This window comes from Hibiscus syriacus, unplaced genomic scaffold (genome assembly GCF_006381635.1).
Source record: "Hibiscus syriacus cultivar Baekdansim isolate YM2019G1 unplaced genomic scaffold, ASM638163v2 tig00116980_pilon, whole genome shotgun sequence".
NCBI lineage: Eukaryota > Viridiplantae > Streptophyta > Magnoliopsida > Malvales > Malvaceae > Hibiscus > Hibiscus syriacus.
This window is the reverse complement of record NW_024063503.1, coordinates 170,106-188,234: the sequence shown is the minus strand read 5'-3', so window position 1 is coordinate 188,234 and position 18,129 is coordinate 170,106. Positions and strand designations below refer to the sequence as shown.

Sequence of the window (18,129 nt, the reverse complement as noted above, 5' to 3'; positions counted from 1 at the left end):
TATTTTTTTCAAACCTCTTGTCTGCTACCTGCGTTTAATGCTACTGCTCTAGTGCTGATTCCTAAGTCTCCTAATGCTTCTCTGGCAAAAGACTTTAGGCCTATATCTTGCTGTTCTGTGGTCTATAAAACAATAACTAGAATCCTTGTTAATAGACTTGCCCTTTATTTCCCTGGAATGATTTCCCAGAATCAAACAGCATTTGTTAAGGGTAGGAATATTGTGGAAAATATATATTGTTAGCTCAGGAAGTTGTTAAGGGCTATTCTAGGAAGAGTCTTTCTCCTAGATGTGTTATAAAAATAGACCTCCAAAAGGCCTTTGATTCTATCAATTGGGATTCCCTGCTGGTTGTTCTTGAAGCGATGGGTCTTCCTGATAAATTTTGCAATTGGATCAAAGTATGCATCACTACACCCATGTATTCGATTTCTTTGAATGGCAGCTTGGTGGGGTATTTTAAGGGTGCAAGGGGGATTAGGCAAGGTGATCCTTTGTCACCCTATTTGTTTGTCCTTGTGATGAATGTTTTGTCTTCACTCTTGAATATTGCTTCTAGGAAAGGAATTATCAGATTTCACCCAAAATGCAAAAGAATCCAGCTCACTCATCTCTGCTTTGCGGATGACCTCCTAGTATTCTGACATGGTTCTCTTGATTCAGTGCTTGGTGTTAAGAGTACTTTGGAGAAGTTTTATGAATTTTCAGGACTCAAGCTGAATGTCTCTAAAACTGAATTCTTTGCGTGTGGTTTGAATCAAATCATTCTTGATCAGATTCGGTTAGCCACGTGATTTCGTATGGCGCAGCTCCCGGTCAGGTATCTAGGGGTTCCCCTAGTCACTCGCAAACTTTCTAGTAAAGATTGTGCCGCTTTGTTGGAAAGAATAAAGGACAAATTGAATCAATGGTCCAGCAAAAAGCTTAGCTTTGGAGGGAGATTGCAGCTAGTCAAATCTGTCCTCTTTAGCATCTTTAATTTTTGGTGTCGGCAGCTTGTCATTCCTAAAGGAGTCATCAAGGATGTCGAGAGATTATGTATGCGATTTTTCTGGAAAGGTTGTGACGCCTCAGCTAGAGGAGCCCGTGTGAGCTGGGGTCAGATATGTTCTTTAAAATCCGAGGGTGGTTTAGGACTTAAAGATCTTGCTCTTTGGAGTAAATCTTGTTGCTTGCTGCTAATTAGGAACATCCTGGCCAATGACGGTTCTCTGTGGATCGCCTGGTTACAAGCTTATTGCTTTAAATCTAAAAGTTATTGGGAGGTGGTTGTAAGCCTCATTATAGCTGGATTTTAAACAAATTACTGAGGTTGCGGGATGATGCGAGTAGATTGTTTTCTCCCAGTGCAAATTTGAGCTTGATAAAAAGCAAATGGATTTGGGACAACATTAGAATTAGTAGGGAGAAGGTGATTTGGCATAAGATCATTGGTTCCCTTCCCACATACCTAAATTTTCCTTAATTTCGTGGATGGCCATTCTCGATAGGTTGCCAACTAGAAATCGGTTTATTCGTTTTGGTGTGGTTAATGACGATGCTTGTGTTATTTGTGGTTCTAGTATGGAATCACGCAATCATTTATTTGCAGATTGCTCATATGCAAGGAATGTTTGGAAGGCTGTCCTGGGGCTATGTGGGATTCATAGCATTGTTGACAGCTGGGACCAGCGCCTTAATTGGCTGGTTGCGAGTCTGAAAGGTAAATCGCTTCGAACAAGAATTTAAAGTTGGCCTGGACTGCTTTCTGTATCACGTGGGAAGAACGCAATTTCAGGTTATTCAGGGGTCTTTCTCGATCTAGTGAGGATACTGTAAAAAGAATTAAGGAAGTAGTGAAAATTAAATTGTATAGCCTATTTTACACATTATAGATGATGGTTATAGGGACATGTACATGAACTGGGGACTGATATATTTTGTCTTGTTCTTTTGTAGCAGCTTTGCTGCATTTTCTTTAGATGGATATAACTTACTTATTCAAAAAAAATGATAATTTAAGTACTAAATTATAGTTTACCCAAAATCTATGTAAACGATGGAGCAAATGCCACCCAGGCCCTGACCATGCCGGACGATAGACATAATTTCAAAATACGTGGAAAACCTCAAATATAACAAAATATATTAAAGATGGTAAAATTTATATCATCTAAATCATCAAAAACTATTTAAATCTTATGCACCATTATTTACGAGAAAAACAAAATATATACTAACAGAGTGGAAAATTAGAGGCAAAATCAAAAGATTTAGCGCAGCAGCAGATTAATATCCAAAAGATGATACATAAACATAATTATTACTACATAAAAATCACTTGTTCCTGCCATACAGCTGGATTAACGGTTATTGCCTGTGCAAAAGACATAATGATCAAAGGTGGCAACAACTGCAGACTCTGCTCCTTTTAGCTATTATTATTATTATCATTGCTGCTGCTGCTGGTGCACGAACAATTTGCACGACTATCCGAGAGTATCTGAAATATATCGACGAGGGGATGAAAAGAATGAATTCAAATGGGAAAGAAGGGGGTTTAGGGTTCAACACTACAGTACCTTCGCCTGTTCCTGGAGGTCTTTGATATAATCAACGGCCAAATCTAGCATGTCGGCGGTGTTCGTTTGCTGCAAAACATGGAAATTAAAACGTTGCCTTTTTTTCTTCTTTTTTTCGTCCCGAAGTTGAAAGGTAAAAGACATTTGAGGTCCATATACTTAAAAAAAAGTCAATATGAATGTCGTATTATTTTTCTCTCAATGTGATCTCTAATTCAAAAAATAAATCTAATGTGATCATTTGATCAACGTTTTTTGTCATCGACCGTCACAGTATTGGAGTGTCAATTCACGGTACTGACGTGACAGTCCATCTGTCAGGTTTGAGTTACCAATTTAGTCAATATACCATGTCATCCGCTACGTTAATCTGTCACCCTAAACTGTCACATCAGCATCGTAACGTTCAACAACAAAAAATGATCAAAGAGTCGCATTGAGTTTATTTTCTGAGTTGAAGACCACATTAAGAGGGAAAAAATAATACAAGGACCACGTTGATTTTTTCTTCAAAAGTATAGAACTCTGATACATTTTTGACAAGCTGAAATGAAGAATCTGTTACCTTATCCATGTTTGGAACAAGATCTTGTAGTTTCTCATGCGCTCACTTATCTTGGTTCTTCTGACCTGAATGAAGTACGTACCAAAGGAATTAAATAAAGCTCGTGGGGTTCCTATTATCAGCTGACAACTTATACTTTTCATGATTCAATATCATATATAATTAGTATTTTACTATATCAATTGTATATTTTGTTCTGTTTGTATAGATTTGCATGTCATGTTTTGGGAAATGAAAGAAGATGTAAGGTCTAAAGATTACCCTCTCAGCAATGCTTCTAGGGTGAGTGGCAAAAGCTCTCTTGGCCGGGGTCTTAAAAGGAACAGAATCCTGATACTGCAACAACTTCTCAATGGAGACATATCTGGTGAACTTCTAGGTAAACTCAAGTGATGAGCCAAAGTGGCGGCGGCGGACAGTGATTTCCGCCGTCTGCGTTCTATCAAAGTTTGATAACAGCACCAGAAAGGGGGGGGGGATATAATTAGTTGAGAATATATTGAATATGAGAAAAATGTGACTTGTGTTAATTAATGCTACCTTAGTTTCTGCTCGTCTAAGTCAAGGCCAGAAAGTGATCTATCGTCTTCCCGGAGTCTTTTCATGCCAGACATGTTCATGGAATTGTCCCAAGAAGTAGATGGAAACCCCGAGGAGTAATTGCTGGGATGATTCTCACGAATCCAGCATTTTCTGAGCTAATATTATTGTTCCCCATCTCCGCAATTGGAGGCATCACCCGGAGGGCGGTGGGGGTGCCGGTGGCCTGCTTGCTGAATGGAATGCTGCTTCTGTTACTGCTATTACCGCTTCCATATCTCTCATCGCTCCATATCCTGCAACTTCATTACACTTGCAGTCATTCTCAGATTTTTTTTACAAAGTGCAAATGAAATTCACAATTATATAACTACAAAACAGAGTCAATTATGAGCTCATGGTACTGAAAGAAGCTTTTACGATTAGGTGAAAAGAAGCCCCTAGAGTCCTACTCCTACCATGAAACTATATATCTAAATACAAGGCACTTACTGATTTCCATGTTCATTTTGGAGAACCACCCTGCAGGGGTGCTACTGTGTCTAACGAGATTCGATTTACCGCTGCCCATGGCTGAGCCCGGTTGCTGATTTACCGAATACGGTTGAGGTTGGCTTTGGTATAGATTCTGGGGAACAGAGGAATAATTCGCCTGCTGCTGCTGCTGCATAAGATCTGTTTGTTATCCATCGGCGTCATAACCTGCGTTTGCGGCTCGATTTTCACTGTTGTTCTCTAACAGGGGAAGTCGGTCATCGCCGATAGACAAAAACTTGTCGATGATTCGTTTTTTTCGGGACTGGAAGGCTGATTTAGAATATCTCGGCAGAAATCCCTGTCCAAGATGTTGGAAAATACGAACTCGGTGCAGATTGGTACCTCGTCAACCCAGAGTTTATATGCTTTTTGATTGTGTTTGACGTTGATGATAATCCAGAAGATGGTGCGGGTAGTGTTGAAGATCTGACTCCATTTCTTCCTTTACGATTCCAAAAATAATTGGAAAACCCCAAATCAATAACTTGTTTGCCTGTCGTCGGGGGATTTCGATTCAGAGTTGAAGGATCCACTTAGGAATAACCAAAGCCCTGCTTGTTTCCCAAGAAAGTAGCTCCACAAAAACTTTTCTCGGAAAGCTTCATCTAATACAGCAAAGAGGACACCATAAATAAACTATTCTGTTGGATCTATTTTAAGAACCCCAAAGTTGAATCACAACAGTTTGACTGACTTGAAACTCAAGTTCTACCACTGCATTCAAAGGATGCTACAAAACAGAGGAAACAAAGATTTCAACACGAAGTTCTTCACTTAGAATCAAAACTGAAAGAAAACCATTTTTCTATTCATGGAACCAAGCACTCAGCTGTAGAAGATAACCCCGATAAGGTTCAAGAAGGAAACAACAAAGAAAAGCGAGGCGCTCAATGAAAGGAATATAATCACCACCACCCTGCCTCTTTGTATTGACTCCCTCCACTTTTTCTCCTCTTCAGTTCTATCTTGACATGTGTTCCGTACGCCGTAGCTGATTATTATGTTGATGCAACTCTGTAATGGGAGAGAGAAAAACAATAAAAAAGGTAATTCTGTGTTTTCCTAACTATTATTTTTGATATGTTTTAATACTTAACTTTTATTTTTTTTTTCAAAATCATACCTAAGATTTAGTTTTTGTTTCATTTTAATACTCTACCGTTAAAAAATAGAAAGACGTATTTTCCCCCTAGGCATCCTAGGCTCAGCTGCTCAGCCAATTGAAACTAACAAGTGCCTCAGATTTAGTGCGTTTTTATTTTATTTAAGTTTTATGTTATTTAATAATAATAAAAAGTTTTATGTTAAAAATAGATATTTAAAATACGATATTTTTATCTCAATTTTTAAAGTACTCTGTTAACATATATTAATTTTATTTATATATTTAAAATACTTTTTATCAAAATGAATTATTAATTATATTGACATTAGTTAAAAATTAGAGAAAATAATCTCATTGACAAAAAATGCCTTATAATATACGATTTTAATCAATTTTTTTGGATTTGTCAAAATGACCAACTAAATTGCAATGCGATCAATAAATCGCAATGTGATCGATAATTCGCAACGCGATCTCCGGTATCGCAAATCAGTTTCCAGATTCGCAACGCGAACTTGGACTATCGCAATGCGATAGTCGACTATCCCAATGCGAATATGTAAATCGCAATGCGATAGTCGAAGTTCGCGTTACGATAGTCCAAGTTCGCATTGCGATAGTCGACTATCGCATTGCGATTTACATATTCGCATTGCGATAGTCGAAGTTCGCATTGCGATTTATTCCAATTTCTTTGCGATAGTCCAAAATCGCAACGACTGGTGGTATTGCATTTGTTTCTTAAGAATTTTCTCTAAAAAGATAGTATTCGCGCGGACGTGTCGAAGACCCGTATTACCACGACCACGACCACGAGACGAGACGAGACGAGACGGACGGCGACGGCACGCGAGAGTCCCCCTTGTTCTCTATCACTCAACAAGGAAGTGGGAAAGCCAAACCTTAAATACCATTCCCAATAGTGTTTCCAATACATGTGGGATTGAGCATTACCAACACTTGTTCCCAATACTATGTGGGATTGAGCCTTCAATAGTGATATTATTTTTGAATGTTTTGCTTAAAATTGCAATAATCGCGATTGATTGTAGATTGACTTTTAATTATGACATATTTAATCGTATAATACTAATGCAATTGGTTGCTGATTGTTTTAAGGTGCATGATTGTTAATTGTTTTCCTTAATAATCACATTGTATTGGAAACAAGTGTTGGTAATGCTCAATCCCATATAGTATTGGAAACACTATTGGGAATGATATTTAAGGCTTGGCTTTCCCACTTCCTTGTTGAGTGATAGAGAACAAGGGGGACTCTCACGCGCCGCCGCCGCCGCCCGTCTCGTCTCGGGTCGGGTCGTGGTCGTGGTAATACGTGTCTTCGACACGTCCGCGCGAATACTATCTTTTTAGAGAAAATTCTTAAGAAATAAATACAATACCACCAGTCGTTGCGAATTTGGAATAAATCGCAATGTAAACTTGAACTTCGACTATCGCATTGCGATTTACATATTCACATTGCCTGGAAACTGATTTGCGATACCGGAGATCGCGTTGCGAATTATCGATCGCATTGCGATTTAGTTGGTCATTTTGGCAAATCCAAAAAAAATTGGTTAAAATCGTATATTATAAGGCATTTTTTGTCAATGAGGTTATTTTCTCTAAAAAATATTTCAGGCATTACTTTAATTATATATTTTGATTAAAATACATTTTATACACTTAGATACAAATGAATATATGTTGAGAGTTATTTTAGACAAAGTAAATAAATGATCTCGGACTATAAGATATTGTTTTGTTAAATTTTTTTATTATTGAAAGTTACAAAATGATCTTTCAATTATAGAATGTTCTCTGTCGAATTCCTCGACTATTAAAAGTTACAAAATAATCACTTAATTATTCATTATGTTTTAAACTCGTCCTTTTTTTATTAAAAAAAACTAACAACCGCCTGAGTTGAATGAAGGTTAACCAGATGACTGAAATATGATAGTTGTTTGAGATTTCAGGATAATATTTTATTATATCACATTCAGTATGTTAACGTTCAGCTCAAAATTTCGTTATTTTTTAACGAAAAATGATAAGTTTGGAACATAATAAATAGTAGTCAGATGGTCATTTTACAACTTTTAATGGCCGAGTGACTTAACAAAGTCATATGATCATTTTGTAACTTCTAATAGTTGAGGGACTGAATAAAGTAATGTCTTATAGTCGAATACCATTTGTATACTTTATCTTTTTTAAACAATAGACTAATCTTTCATTAATAGCTCAATAAAGAGGGTAAGGACATGTTGCCATAACTAATCCTATTGAACTTATGGCTAATACTCTGAAAGTAGAGGTCTAAATTTAGTTTAATGATGCTGGAGCTTGGTGGCACCCATTTCTCTTGCGTTAGGCAGGCAGTAATATTTATGGATGTATACCTTCTAGAGTCGGTAAGTTAATACAGATGTCCTTAAATCGGACTGTAAAATGCTGGAGCTTTGGTCATTATTTACCAGAACTCATATATATTGGGTCGTTCAATTTCAACCCAGCAGAGAGAAACATAGACGTGTCCCATTTTCAGCAGCAAAGCCAGGGTTTTTTGTCAGAATTGAATAAAATTACCTTATTACCATATTGTAGTATCTGAACCATAGCATATGCAACAAATTTTTTTAATTGTGTGCATAATATGCTAATATTAGGATCAGATAAGAATCTGCATAAGCTTCACATATGATTCTTAGGGCGAGTTTCATCCTCAAATTTCAGCAAAAAAGGGAAGGTGGTTTGTTCTGTAAACTTGTAAAGATGGATGTGATTCGTGTTGCCCATAAGTTTCCCGCGGTTGACATAACATCTTCCAATTTGGTAGAATTTGAACTGTAACATTACTAGTTTTACTCGGGCCGAGTTTTACGATTTATATCTTTGTTCTCATTAGAGATATCCAGACTTGGTAGTCTCCCAACTTAATATAGGTTGTTAGCATGGGTTGCTTTATTTGATTATGCAAAGTCAGAGTGCAAGGATGTGCAAGGTGTAGCATACAATATACTTTGAAGTACCCTCGGTTGTACCTTTCAAATTCATTATCCCCATCATCTATGCTTTAGTCTAGTTAAAATTTCTCCAAATGCGTCACTAAATCTGTGTTCTTATTAGCTGCATACAGTTGTCTAAACCTTCAATCTTTGTATGCTTGTTGCAGGGGATGCCACCACCACAATTGCAAATGGTGCCGACTATGTTTAGAAACGTTGTATCAACACATTTTCAAAATGTCGCCGCTGCACATTTGCATGACAACCGACTCCGTCGATGACCATTTTCATACCTTCATTTTGTAAAGATAATGTAAAGCTACTGTAGTGTTGTAGGAACTAGGAAGAGCAGATTATGATGTTACAAGTGCCTCGACTTACATCACAAGGTTTTGATGATGCAGCAGACAATATTGTCATGTTTCCCTCTGCCGATGAGCCTTTTACACAGGTATGTTAGCGTTGCTAATTAGTTTCCTTAAAGAAAAAAAACCCCTTCCTCCTTGTCCCCGATATATCAACATAGTTTGTGATGGACAAGTACTGTGTTATGCCGACTGCATGCGGAGTTTTATATTGGGCTTGACACCCGTGACCGACTTATATTGTTGCAGTGCTGAATATATTTATTGGTGTCACGCTAGTAATTTTGTTAATTCTTTAAGTAGGAGTGGCCGAAATGAAAGTAAAATATAATGTTACATATAATTTTTAAAAAAATAATAATTGTGTGACTAAATAGAATAAAAGTGATAGTGGAGATACTCATTGTATAGTTTATCCAAATTTTGAGAATTTTTTAAAAAAAAGAATAGGTGACGTGACTTGAGTAAACATGTTGATGGAAGATATTATCATAAAATTTGGCCCCATCAAACTCGTGTATATATTTCTTGAAGATATGCATGGGGGACATTGAAATCAACACAATTGTTTGGTGCGTGATATCCACGTGACTTGCATGATCTCTTCATGATTTGGATAGCCCACAGTCTTTTTCCTTGGTATCGGGATGATGGTGTGGGTTAACGGCCCAGATGAATGGAAGAGAGACCAATTTAATGAATCAAGTGGAGTGAAAGCAGTGAATCCAGAGGAGCACACAAAGATTGAGGTGGCCGTGGGGACAAAACTAGTAAAGACAAGGACTTTTACTGGATACTAACATGCTCCAACTGTGTTATCTTAGCTCCACCGCTTGTACTACTATCATCATCAAAAAAATAGTAGTAGTTAACTTATTATTGAACTTCACGTTTTAGGCCTAAATTCTTCAAACATCCATGCATTGTCTATGATTATGAACAGAGATAAGGTTGAGATGTGACCCTCCATCTACATGTTTGCTGCTTCGCAATCACACATCTTTACCTAATTACTTCCAAACCCCATTTGTAGTAAGGGATAGATCGACGGGTGCGAGATAGATTGAAGGGTACGATGGAACAGTCGTCTTCCTTAAAAATTTAAAATTATTTAAATTTTTTTATATTTTTTATTAAAATTTTATTTTCACCTCCTTAAATAAATAATCATGGAACCTCAACAGGTTATCGGAATGGCATGAGAGAAATGAGGAAGCCACGTAGCTCACCCACCATATGGCTTTGGTGGTCACACAGCTTGATCACAAAGCTTATCCCTTACCGGTGTCGGTAGATGTTTCATCCTCAATTATTAGGCCTATTTACCGCTACTTGGATCATGTTTAGTCTTCTCATACTTTAGGTTGATTTAATCACTTGTTTTAAATTTAATGATTAAAAAGTATATTAAAATTGGTTCAATATTAATTTAATTGATATAATTCGATATTAATTTCATGGTATAATTATGAAAATAAAAACTATAAATTTTTATGAAAGTGGATTGGATTTTTATTTTTACTAGAAAACAAATAGAGTACGAGACCATCGCTTGTGACGTGGCCCTAGTACTATTCAACGAACAATCTATGAAAGCACTACAAAGTTACTATAATGGACGTTAGGGGCAAAATCGTAACACTAAATCCTCACTATCCCCGTTATATATAACAACGTAAACCAATTCCCACTTCCCCATGCAAAGCAATAATGAAGTCAGTCTTCACCATTTTATCGGTACTTGTATTTACCATTATCTACGCCGTCAACAGCTGCCCCCGTCGGACCGGGCAGCCCTGCTAGCTTTCAAGGCAGCTCTCCACGAGCCTTACTTGGGCATCTTCAACTCATGGACGGGCACCGACTGTTGCCGAAACTGGTACGGCGTCAGCTGCGACCGAGAGACCTACCGAGTGGCGGACATCAATCTCCGCGTGAGTCCGAAGATCCCATCTTTGAGAGAGCCCACCGGACCGGTTTCATGACTGGATTTCTCTCCCGAAATATGCAAGTTAACTCGCCTTTCCAGTATCACTATCGCTGATTGGAAAGGGATCACAGGCGAGATTCCTAAATGTATAATCTGCTGCCATTTCTTCGTATCCTTGATTTGATCGGTAACAAGATCTCGGGAGAAATTCCGGCTGATATAGGGAAGTTGAAGCGTCTCACGGTTTTAAACGTCGCCGACAACCAGTTAACGGGGAGAATTCCCGCTTCATTGACGAATTTATCAAACTTGATGCATTTAGATTTGAGAAACAACAAAATCTCCGGTCCGATCCCAAGCAGAGCCGGGGATCTCAGTATGTTGAGCCGTGCTTTGTTGAGCGGGAACCTGATCAGCGGCTCGATCCCGGCATCGTTATGTCAAATTTATCGTCTCGCTGATTTGGACCTCTCGATGAACAAAATATCGGGGCTGATTCCACCCTGTCTTGGGAAAATGGCGGTCCTCGCCACATTGAATTTGGACTGCAACATGTTAATGGGTTCGATACCGGCAACGCTTTTAAAATCCGCGGTCGGCAACTTGAACCTGAGCCGAAACGCTCTGGGAGGCAACATCCGGATGTTTTCGGGCCGGGATCTTATTTTCACGGTGATCGACTTATCGCATAACAAGTTCAAGGGTCCGGTTCCGAGGAGTTTGTCCGCGGCGTCTACATCGGCCACCTTGATTTGAGTTACAACCACCTGTGTGGGCGGATTCCGGCAGGAGCACCTTTCGATCATCTGGAAGCATCCTCTTTCATGTACAACGACTGTCTCTGTGGCAAACCGCTTAGAGCTTGTTGATTACGTCACTAATATCTAAGTTTGTATTATTGCAATGTAAACCTAATTAAACACAACTTATATATTTCGTTTCATACTAATATCTATTTAAATTATATAGGATAAAATTTAAAACAGGAGTCAACATGTCAGCAATAAACAGGGACTGCGATTACTATTTATGAGTAAATAGATGAAGACATAACATGTGAAGGTTTTGTGATAACGACGCAACGATGCTGCAGATTTAAAGGAGTGGGTGAACCCAAAGTTACGACGAGTAGATTCGAATTAATCAAAGCTTAAAATGATCGGTCTAAATTAAGTCTGAGTTAATTTGATTCGGACTAAATTAAGTCTGAGTTAATTTGATTCGAATTAATCAAACGTATTATCGGTCCGAATTAATTAGGACTCTTCAAAGGTAGAAAAGAGTGGGTGAACAATGTTTGGTCATTAAGCTGCTTTTATATCACAAGGTCTTTGAAGTTAACCATTTATGCTCGGCTAAACTCTCGAGATAACATTCTCGAATAAATTAATTCACGAGATAATGCACTCTTCAAATTAATTGCTCAAATAGGGTGAAATTTACAGTGTTGGTCGTAGGTCGCCATGCCATCCGGGTGACCTATTAGGTCGCCATGTCTTCCTGGCGAGCTATGAGAGAGATGCATGTGTCATGCACGTTCAAACACGTTGGGCATCCGAAGGCATCCGATCGAGGGCATCCGACCGAAGCCATTCGAGTGAGCTATGCGAGGGCATCCGAGGGCAAGAGGAATCACGCGAGGAGCAGGAGGAGTGCATGGCGACGAGTGCATGGCAACTTATGCTGGGAAGCTACCACGCCGTAGGTCGCCCGGAAGGCATGGCGACTTACAGCCAACACTGTACAATTCACCCTATTTGAGCAATTAATCTTAAAAGTACGTTATATCATTAAATAAAAAATTCAAAAACATTATCTCAAAAATTTTGCATCGACTTACAGCCAACACTGTACAATTCACCCTATTGAGCAATAATCTTAAAAGTACGTTATATCATTAAATAAAAATCAAAAACTTATCTCAAAAATTTTACCTATTTGCTAAGTTAAATAGGCTGACAGAAGCTGCAATGAATTTCATATTCGGTCTGGAAAATAAAAGAGAAAGGATATGAGCTAAATTTACAGCCTGGAAAGCACTGTTCTTCTGTCGGTGGGAATTAAAACCCTGCAATGCATGAAACATGCATGTGAATTTGTTTTCGTGGTTAAAGAATATCTTCCATTGACCAGAAAGTCAATCGTAATTTGGATAGTTTATATTTATGTTTTAAAAAGTTTTGTTGTTCGATTTAACTTATTATTGGTTAGCTCGTTAAAATTTTTTGATTCGTGTTCATTAAAAGATTTAGTTCAACTCAACTCGTTGCTCGTTAAAATCACTAAAAAATTTATATTATTTAGTAAAACCTAATAATAATATATACAATTTAATATAAACGTAAATTAACAAAAAAAAATTAAGCTCATTAGAATATTATTGAAAAAAAAGTTCAACAATACATAGTCAAACCTAGAATCAAGAAAATCAACATCTATTCACTCCATTCATTGTTGTTTTATAATCTTAAAACTACTAAAAAATTATATAAAAAAATAACAAATTGTTCACGAATTTATCGAGTTGGTTGAACTTTGTTTAACTAGACTCATTAAGAAACTCGGGTCGAACTCAAGCTTCAGGAATCCCAATCAAACATTACCCAAATTTTGATCAAATCAATTCAATAGCTTACGAACGGCTCAACTCATTAAGCACTCTTAGATCGGACACACTTATGAGTTATAAGAAATGGGGAATTTCGGGCTTCATATTCCGAAGAAGGCCCAATCTATTCATGCGACCAATAAACTGCATTTGTGATAATTGGGTCTGGTTACTAGCCCAATCATATTCGGACTAATTTCATAACTGCTTCCTCTTGAGCTTAATCCAAATATGACACAAACTCAGGTCAAGAAACGATGGGGATATGGCCTTAATTTGTTGTAAAAAACATTTTTCAATAGTTAAAACGATTTTCAGACATTAATTTAATAATGTAAAAGGTTGTGTAATATAAACGAGGTAAGTGAATAACTTTGCTTAAACCAATTTAAGATTTTTATTTTAAAAAATTACTTGTCTAGAATTACTTATAGTCCCAAATTTCTTTTAATTCTAATTTTTTAAAATAAAAGTAACAGTAAAACTATAAAACAAAAATAGTACACTGAATGAATTACTTAAAGGGGGTGAAAGGCAAATTATTCAACTGGACTCCATAGTCCAAGTTCTCTTTATACTTATTTTTTTTTCAACGTTTCAAAAGTGATTTGGTGCCTTTGAAACAATAAATTAGATGATCCCGGCTCTCCCACATCTTTGTCATCTCAACTAATTATATTTGTCTATTTTGTTTTTTTTCTCAAGGTGAATCTTCACCTCTTTCCCACATATAAATAAAAAATTAGTAATTATTTTGAAAATTATTTTAAAACTTATGGTTCCTATTTATTGGGATCACGGAGAACGTGGTGAGACGGGTCTATCAAATAATTTCTTCTCCTTTTAAAACCGACCAAAAAAGGAGGGTTTTCTTTAAACATTCGAAAAGTGAACTATCAATTTTAAAAAGTAATTACTTCTTATGAATTACTATTTTGGTACCTAACTATAAATGTTTATAATTTAAGTATATAATTCAACTAAATAATAGTTAAGTGTCTAACTTAGAAATATATATAATTGAAGGGTTTATTGCAGAATTTAACCTTTCTAAGACTATTTTTCCCACCCAAGCTCTTCAATTTTGTGACTTGAGGCTTAACCCATTATTATGATGAAGCTTTATTTGGTTCAAAATAATTTGTAAAAAAATGGGTCACGTTGACAGTTGATGAAAATAAATATTGAAACATTGCACGAGGCAAAATCCCACGCAAATAATGCAACCATGCACGCGGGCCCCACCTATCACACTAGCACGTGCAAGGCCTCTGCTTTTGCTTTTTGGTTTGTTATTTTGTTTTTGGTAATACGGTTTTAATTTAAATTAAAGAACAGAAATTTATACCTCCAATATTTTAGATTTGGTGTAATTTAAAATATTAAATTTTAATATTTTTAATTTAATCGAATTATTTTAAAAATATAATATTTTAATTGTCAATCGAAATATTATAATTTTATAACATTTCGGTTGCGTTATTTTAGTCTTAAGTTAAGTTATTTCCTTAGACTCTCCCCATATATAATTTAAACAAATGCAAATTAAAATTTACCTAATACATAAGAATTTCCAATACTTCGTAAGTTTTGTATGATGCAGTGGCGGATGTACTAAGCCCCGATAGGGGCCAAGTGCATCCTATTATTTTCGAATGATTAAATTTAGCTTAATGTGTTAAGGAAAAAAGAAAAAAAATATAATTTTTGCATACCCATTATTTTTAAGAAAATTAAAATTTTAAACCCCATTCTTAAATTTCTTAATCAGCTACTGGTATGACGTGGATTGTAAACAAATTAAGGGTGGTGCCACTTAAGCAGCTCCAAATATCTCAGTTTGATTATAAAAATAAAGCAGTAGGTATGGAGATAAGATCAAATATTGAAATGGATAATGAATCTAAATTTAAAATAATAAAGACTTATTATGTATTTAATTTAAAAGTTGGAGGGAACAAAAGTCATTTTATTTAGATTCAAACTAATAAAGACCCAAAATGCTATTAAACTAAAGATTTTGGGAGGAGTCTTGACCCTCCCGCTATCAATATAACTTTGTCTCTCCTAACAGCAACAGATGCATACATTTATAAATGGAGTTTAAATTTTTTTAATATTATTTTTTAATATGATAAGTATATAATTTTTTTTATTTTTTCTTACCTTAATAAAATTAATTATATTTACTAACTAATCTAAAACAATGTGTATGTATTTAACTTCCTAAGGACCATATGCATATACCCCTTATAGCCAAGTTGACATGGGACCATATGGTTCTCTGTTAATAAAGTAAGAGAAGGGTTCATGAATCTACCCACGGGAATTAGTAAGATAATTGATCTTTTAAAAAAATTATATAATTTAAATAATTTTATTAATAATTTTTTTATTTGTAATTTTTTTTTGTAAATTTACTTCTAAAAAATTTAAAAATATTTCACTATTCCTTTAGAAAAGACCGCTCTAAAAGCTGTTTTATTTGTCTATTGAAGTTAGAGATGACAAAACAATTCGAATCCGATGGGGAAAATCGGAAATCGAATTAAACGGAGACGGAAAAAAATCGTTTATGTTAAATGGGGACGGGACGGGACGGGTTTAATAATCTCTGTCCCGATTACCCGCCCCGATACCTGCCCCGATAAATATTAAAAATAATTATTATATATATATAATATTAATAAATTAAAATTAAATTAAATTAAAAATATATATAATATTTATATATTTAATTTAAATATATATATATCCGGTCCGATACCCGGCCCGATACCCGTTTATGCTAAACGAGGATACCTGTTTTCCCGCAGTTTTCCCCAATTACCCGATGAGGATCCTGTTTAAATCCCTGCAGTTTTTTAAGTGAGAACGGATACGAATTTTCTAAACGGGGACCAATACCCGTCCTGAACCCGTCCTATTGCCATCCCTAATTGAAGTGCACAGACCATATGGCAACGGAATTGCAATCACTCCTAATATGACAAAATCTCCATTCTCTTTTGTTTCCGAGTCACAGTCACGGGAAAGAAGAGAGAGGAAAACTCATCTTGTGGTTTTAAATTGAGATTATTGTGAATGGTTAATCGTATTGTTGTAACTAAATAATCGGTTAATTATTATAATAGTTGTGAAATTTTTTAATCATAATTTAATCGTTTAAAAATGATTAATCTTAACGATTAATCTTTATTAAATATAACATTATCCTTTTAAAGTTTCACAATTCATACTATCAAAATGTGGATCACTTGACATATACTAACACCAATGCAAGTGAATAAAATAAAAATATATATAACACTTAACACATATTTACATCGATATAAGTATGTACATCGCTTAATATCTTGGTACCTAACAATAAACACACATAATTATATTGGTGTAAGTATGTTTTAATATTATCAAATAAGTAAAAGTTAAAGACAACTAGGGTTGGTACAAGTGGTTAGGGTTAAAAAATTTGAACTTGTAAAGACAAGTTTGAATCATACCACCGTCATTTTTTGTGGGCAATCCGTAAATTTATATTTAAATCCTAATTTTGTTTTAGGTATGTCTTGACCCTTATACCAAAAAAGAAGAGGAAAAAATTAAAATAATAAAAAGTATATATTAAGTCAAACTGTGTATAAAGTTAATAAAAATATAAATTAAAAATATTATAAATTTATTTGTTAATTATTAACCGTAATTAATCGTTTATCAAAATTTATAACTATAATTTTAATAATTAATTATTATTTTTAATGGTTAATTAATCAAAATTATTTAATATTAACAATTCAATTAATTAACTTATTAAATGTAATTATTATCGTATCGATTAATAGATACATTTAACGATTACGGATTCTTTAAATAAAGGTCTAGCTTTAAACAGACAATAGGGAAATTTTAAACTGATAAATTTCCCTGCACTTCCACGATTCTTTAAAGCCTTAAATATAAGATAATACACTTCAACATATTTAAATTAATAATCTTTAAATAGTATTAATTAAACTAAAATTTGATAAAAACATGATTAAATCTTTAAAATCTATTATTAGTTCAACTAGCATGCCTAATAATAATGAAATTTTGTTGGGTTCTGAATGAGGATTTTGTAGGCGGGAGATCTTATGCATGTGTTTGCTCCCATGTACCATCCAGCTCAGTTGGTAGAGCACAAGGTTCTTAACCTTGAGGTCGTGGGATCGAGTCCCACGGAGGACATTTCACAAAATGGAGGTCTCCCACGGAAGTTGCTCTCAACTTGGCGTTGGAGGCATCCTACTATCTTACCTCCCCTTACCCCATTACATATAGAATAAGGGTCAGCTATATATATAAAGACAACAACTTAGGATAGACCCCCTAATTAGACTCGAGTTGTGGGATAATAAAAATAGGGTAAATACATATTTAGTACCTAAAATATCGGTTTTGATTCATTTTAATACATAAACCTTCATTTTTCTCAAAATCATACTCAAACATTTAGTTTTTATTTCATTTTAGTTATCACTGTTAAAGCGCATCAAGTACCTAAACATTCAGTTTGGTCCGTTTTAATACCAAAACTTTTAATTTTCTTTTGAAAGTCGAACATTAAATTTTGAACGATGATACTAAAATAAATAAACTAAACTTTAGGTACGGTTTTGAAAAAAAATCAAAATTAGGTACAAAAATTGATCAAAACAGATAGTTTACGTACTAAATGCATAATTTACCCTAAAGACTAGATACATATCGTTTTACGTTTAAATAATAAAGAACGTAACGTCATTTTATCCACTTTGCCGTTTCGGTCCAGACATTTGGTAAATTTGCCGTAAATGCACATGAGATGGGGCCTTTTGCAAACTTATATTGGTGTTATTACGTCCTTCTTTTCTTCCATTAGTTAA

The 18,129-nt window shown here is 35.3% G+C and overlaps 2 pseudogenes; one reads left to right on the top strand and one right to left on the bottom strand.

The window, feature by feature from the left end:
- Positions 1 to 2,250: 2,250 nt before the first annotated feature.
- Positions 2,251 to 5,156, bottom strand: LOC120192775 (annotated as a pseudogene).
- A 5,201-nt stretch (positions 5,157 to 10,357) lies between these two features.
- LOC120192768 lies at positions 10,358 to 11,566 on the top strand (annotated as a pseudogene).
- Positions 11,567 to 18,129: the final 6,563 nt, after the last annotated feature.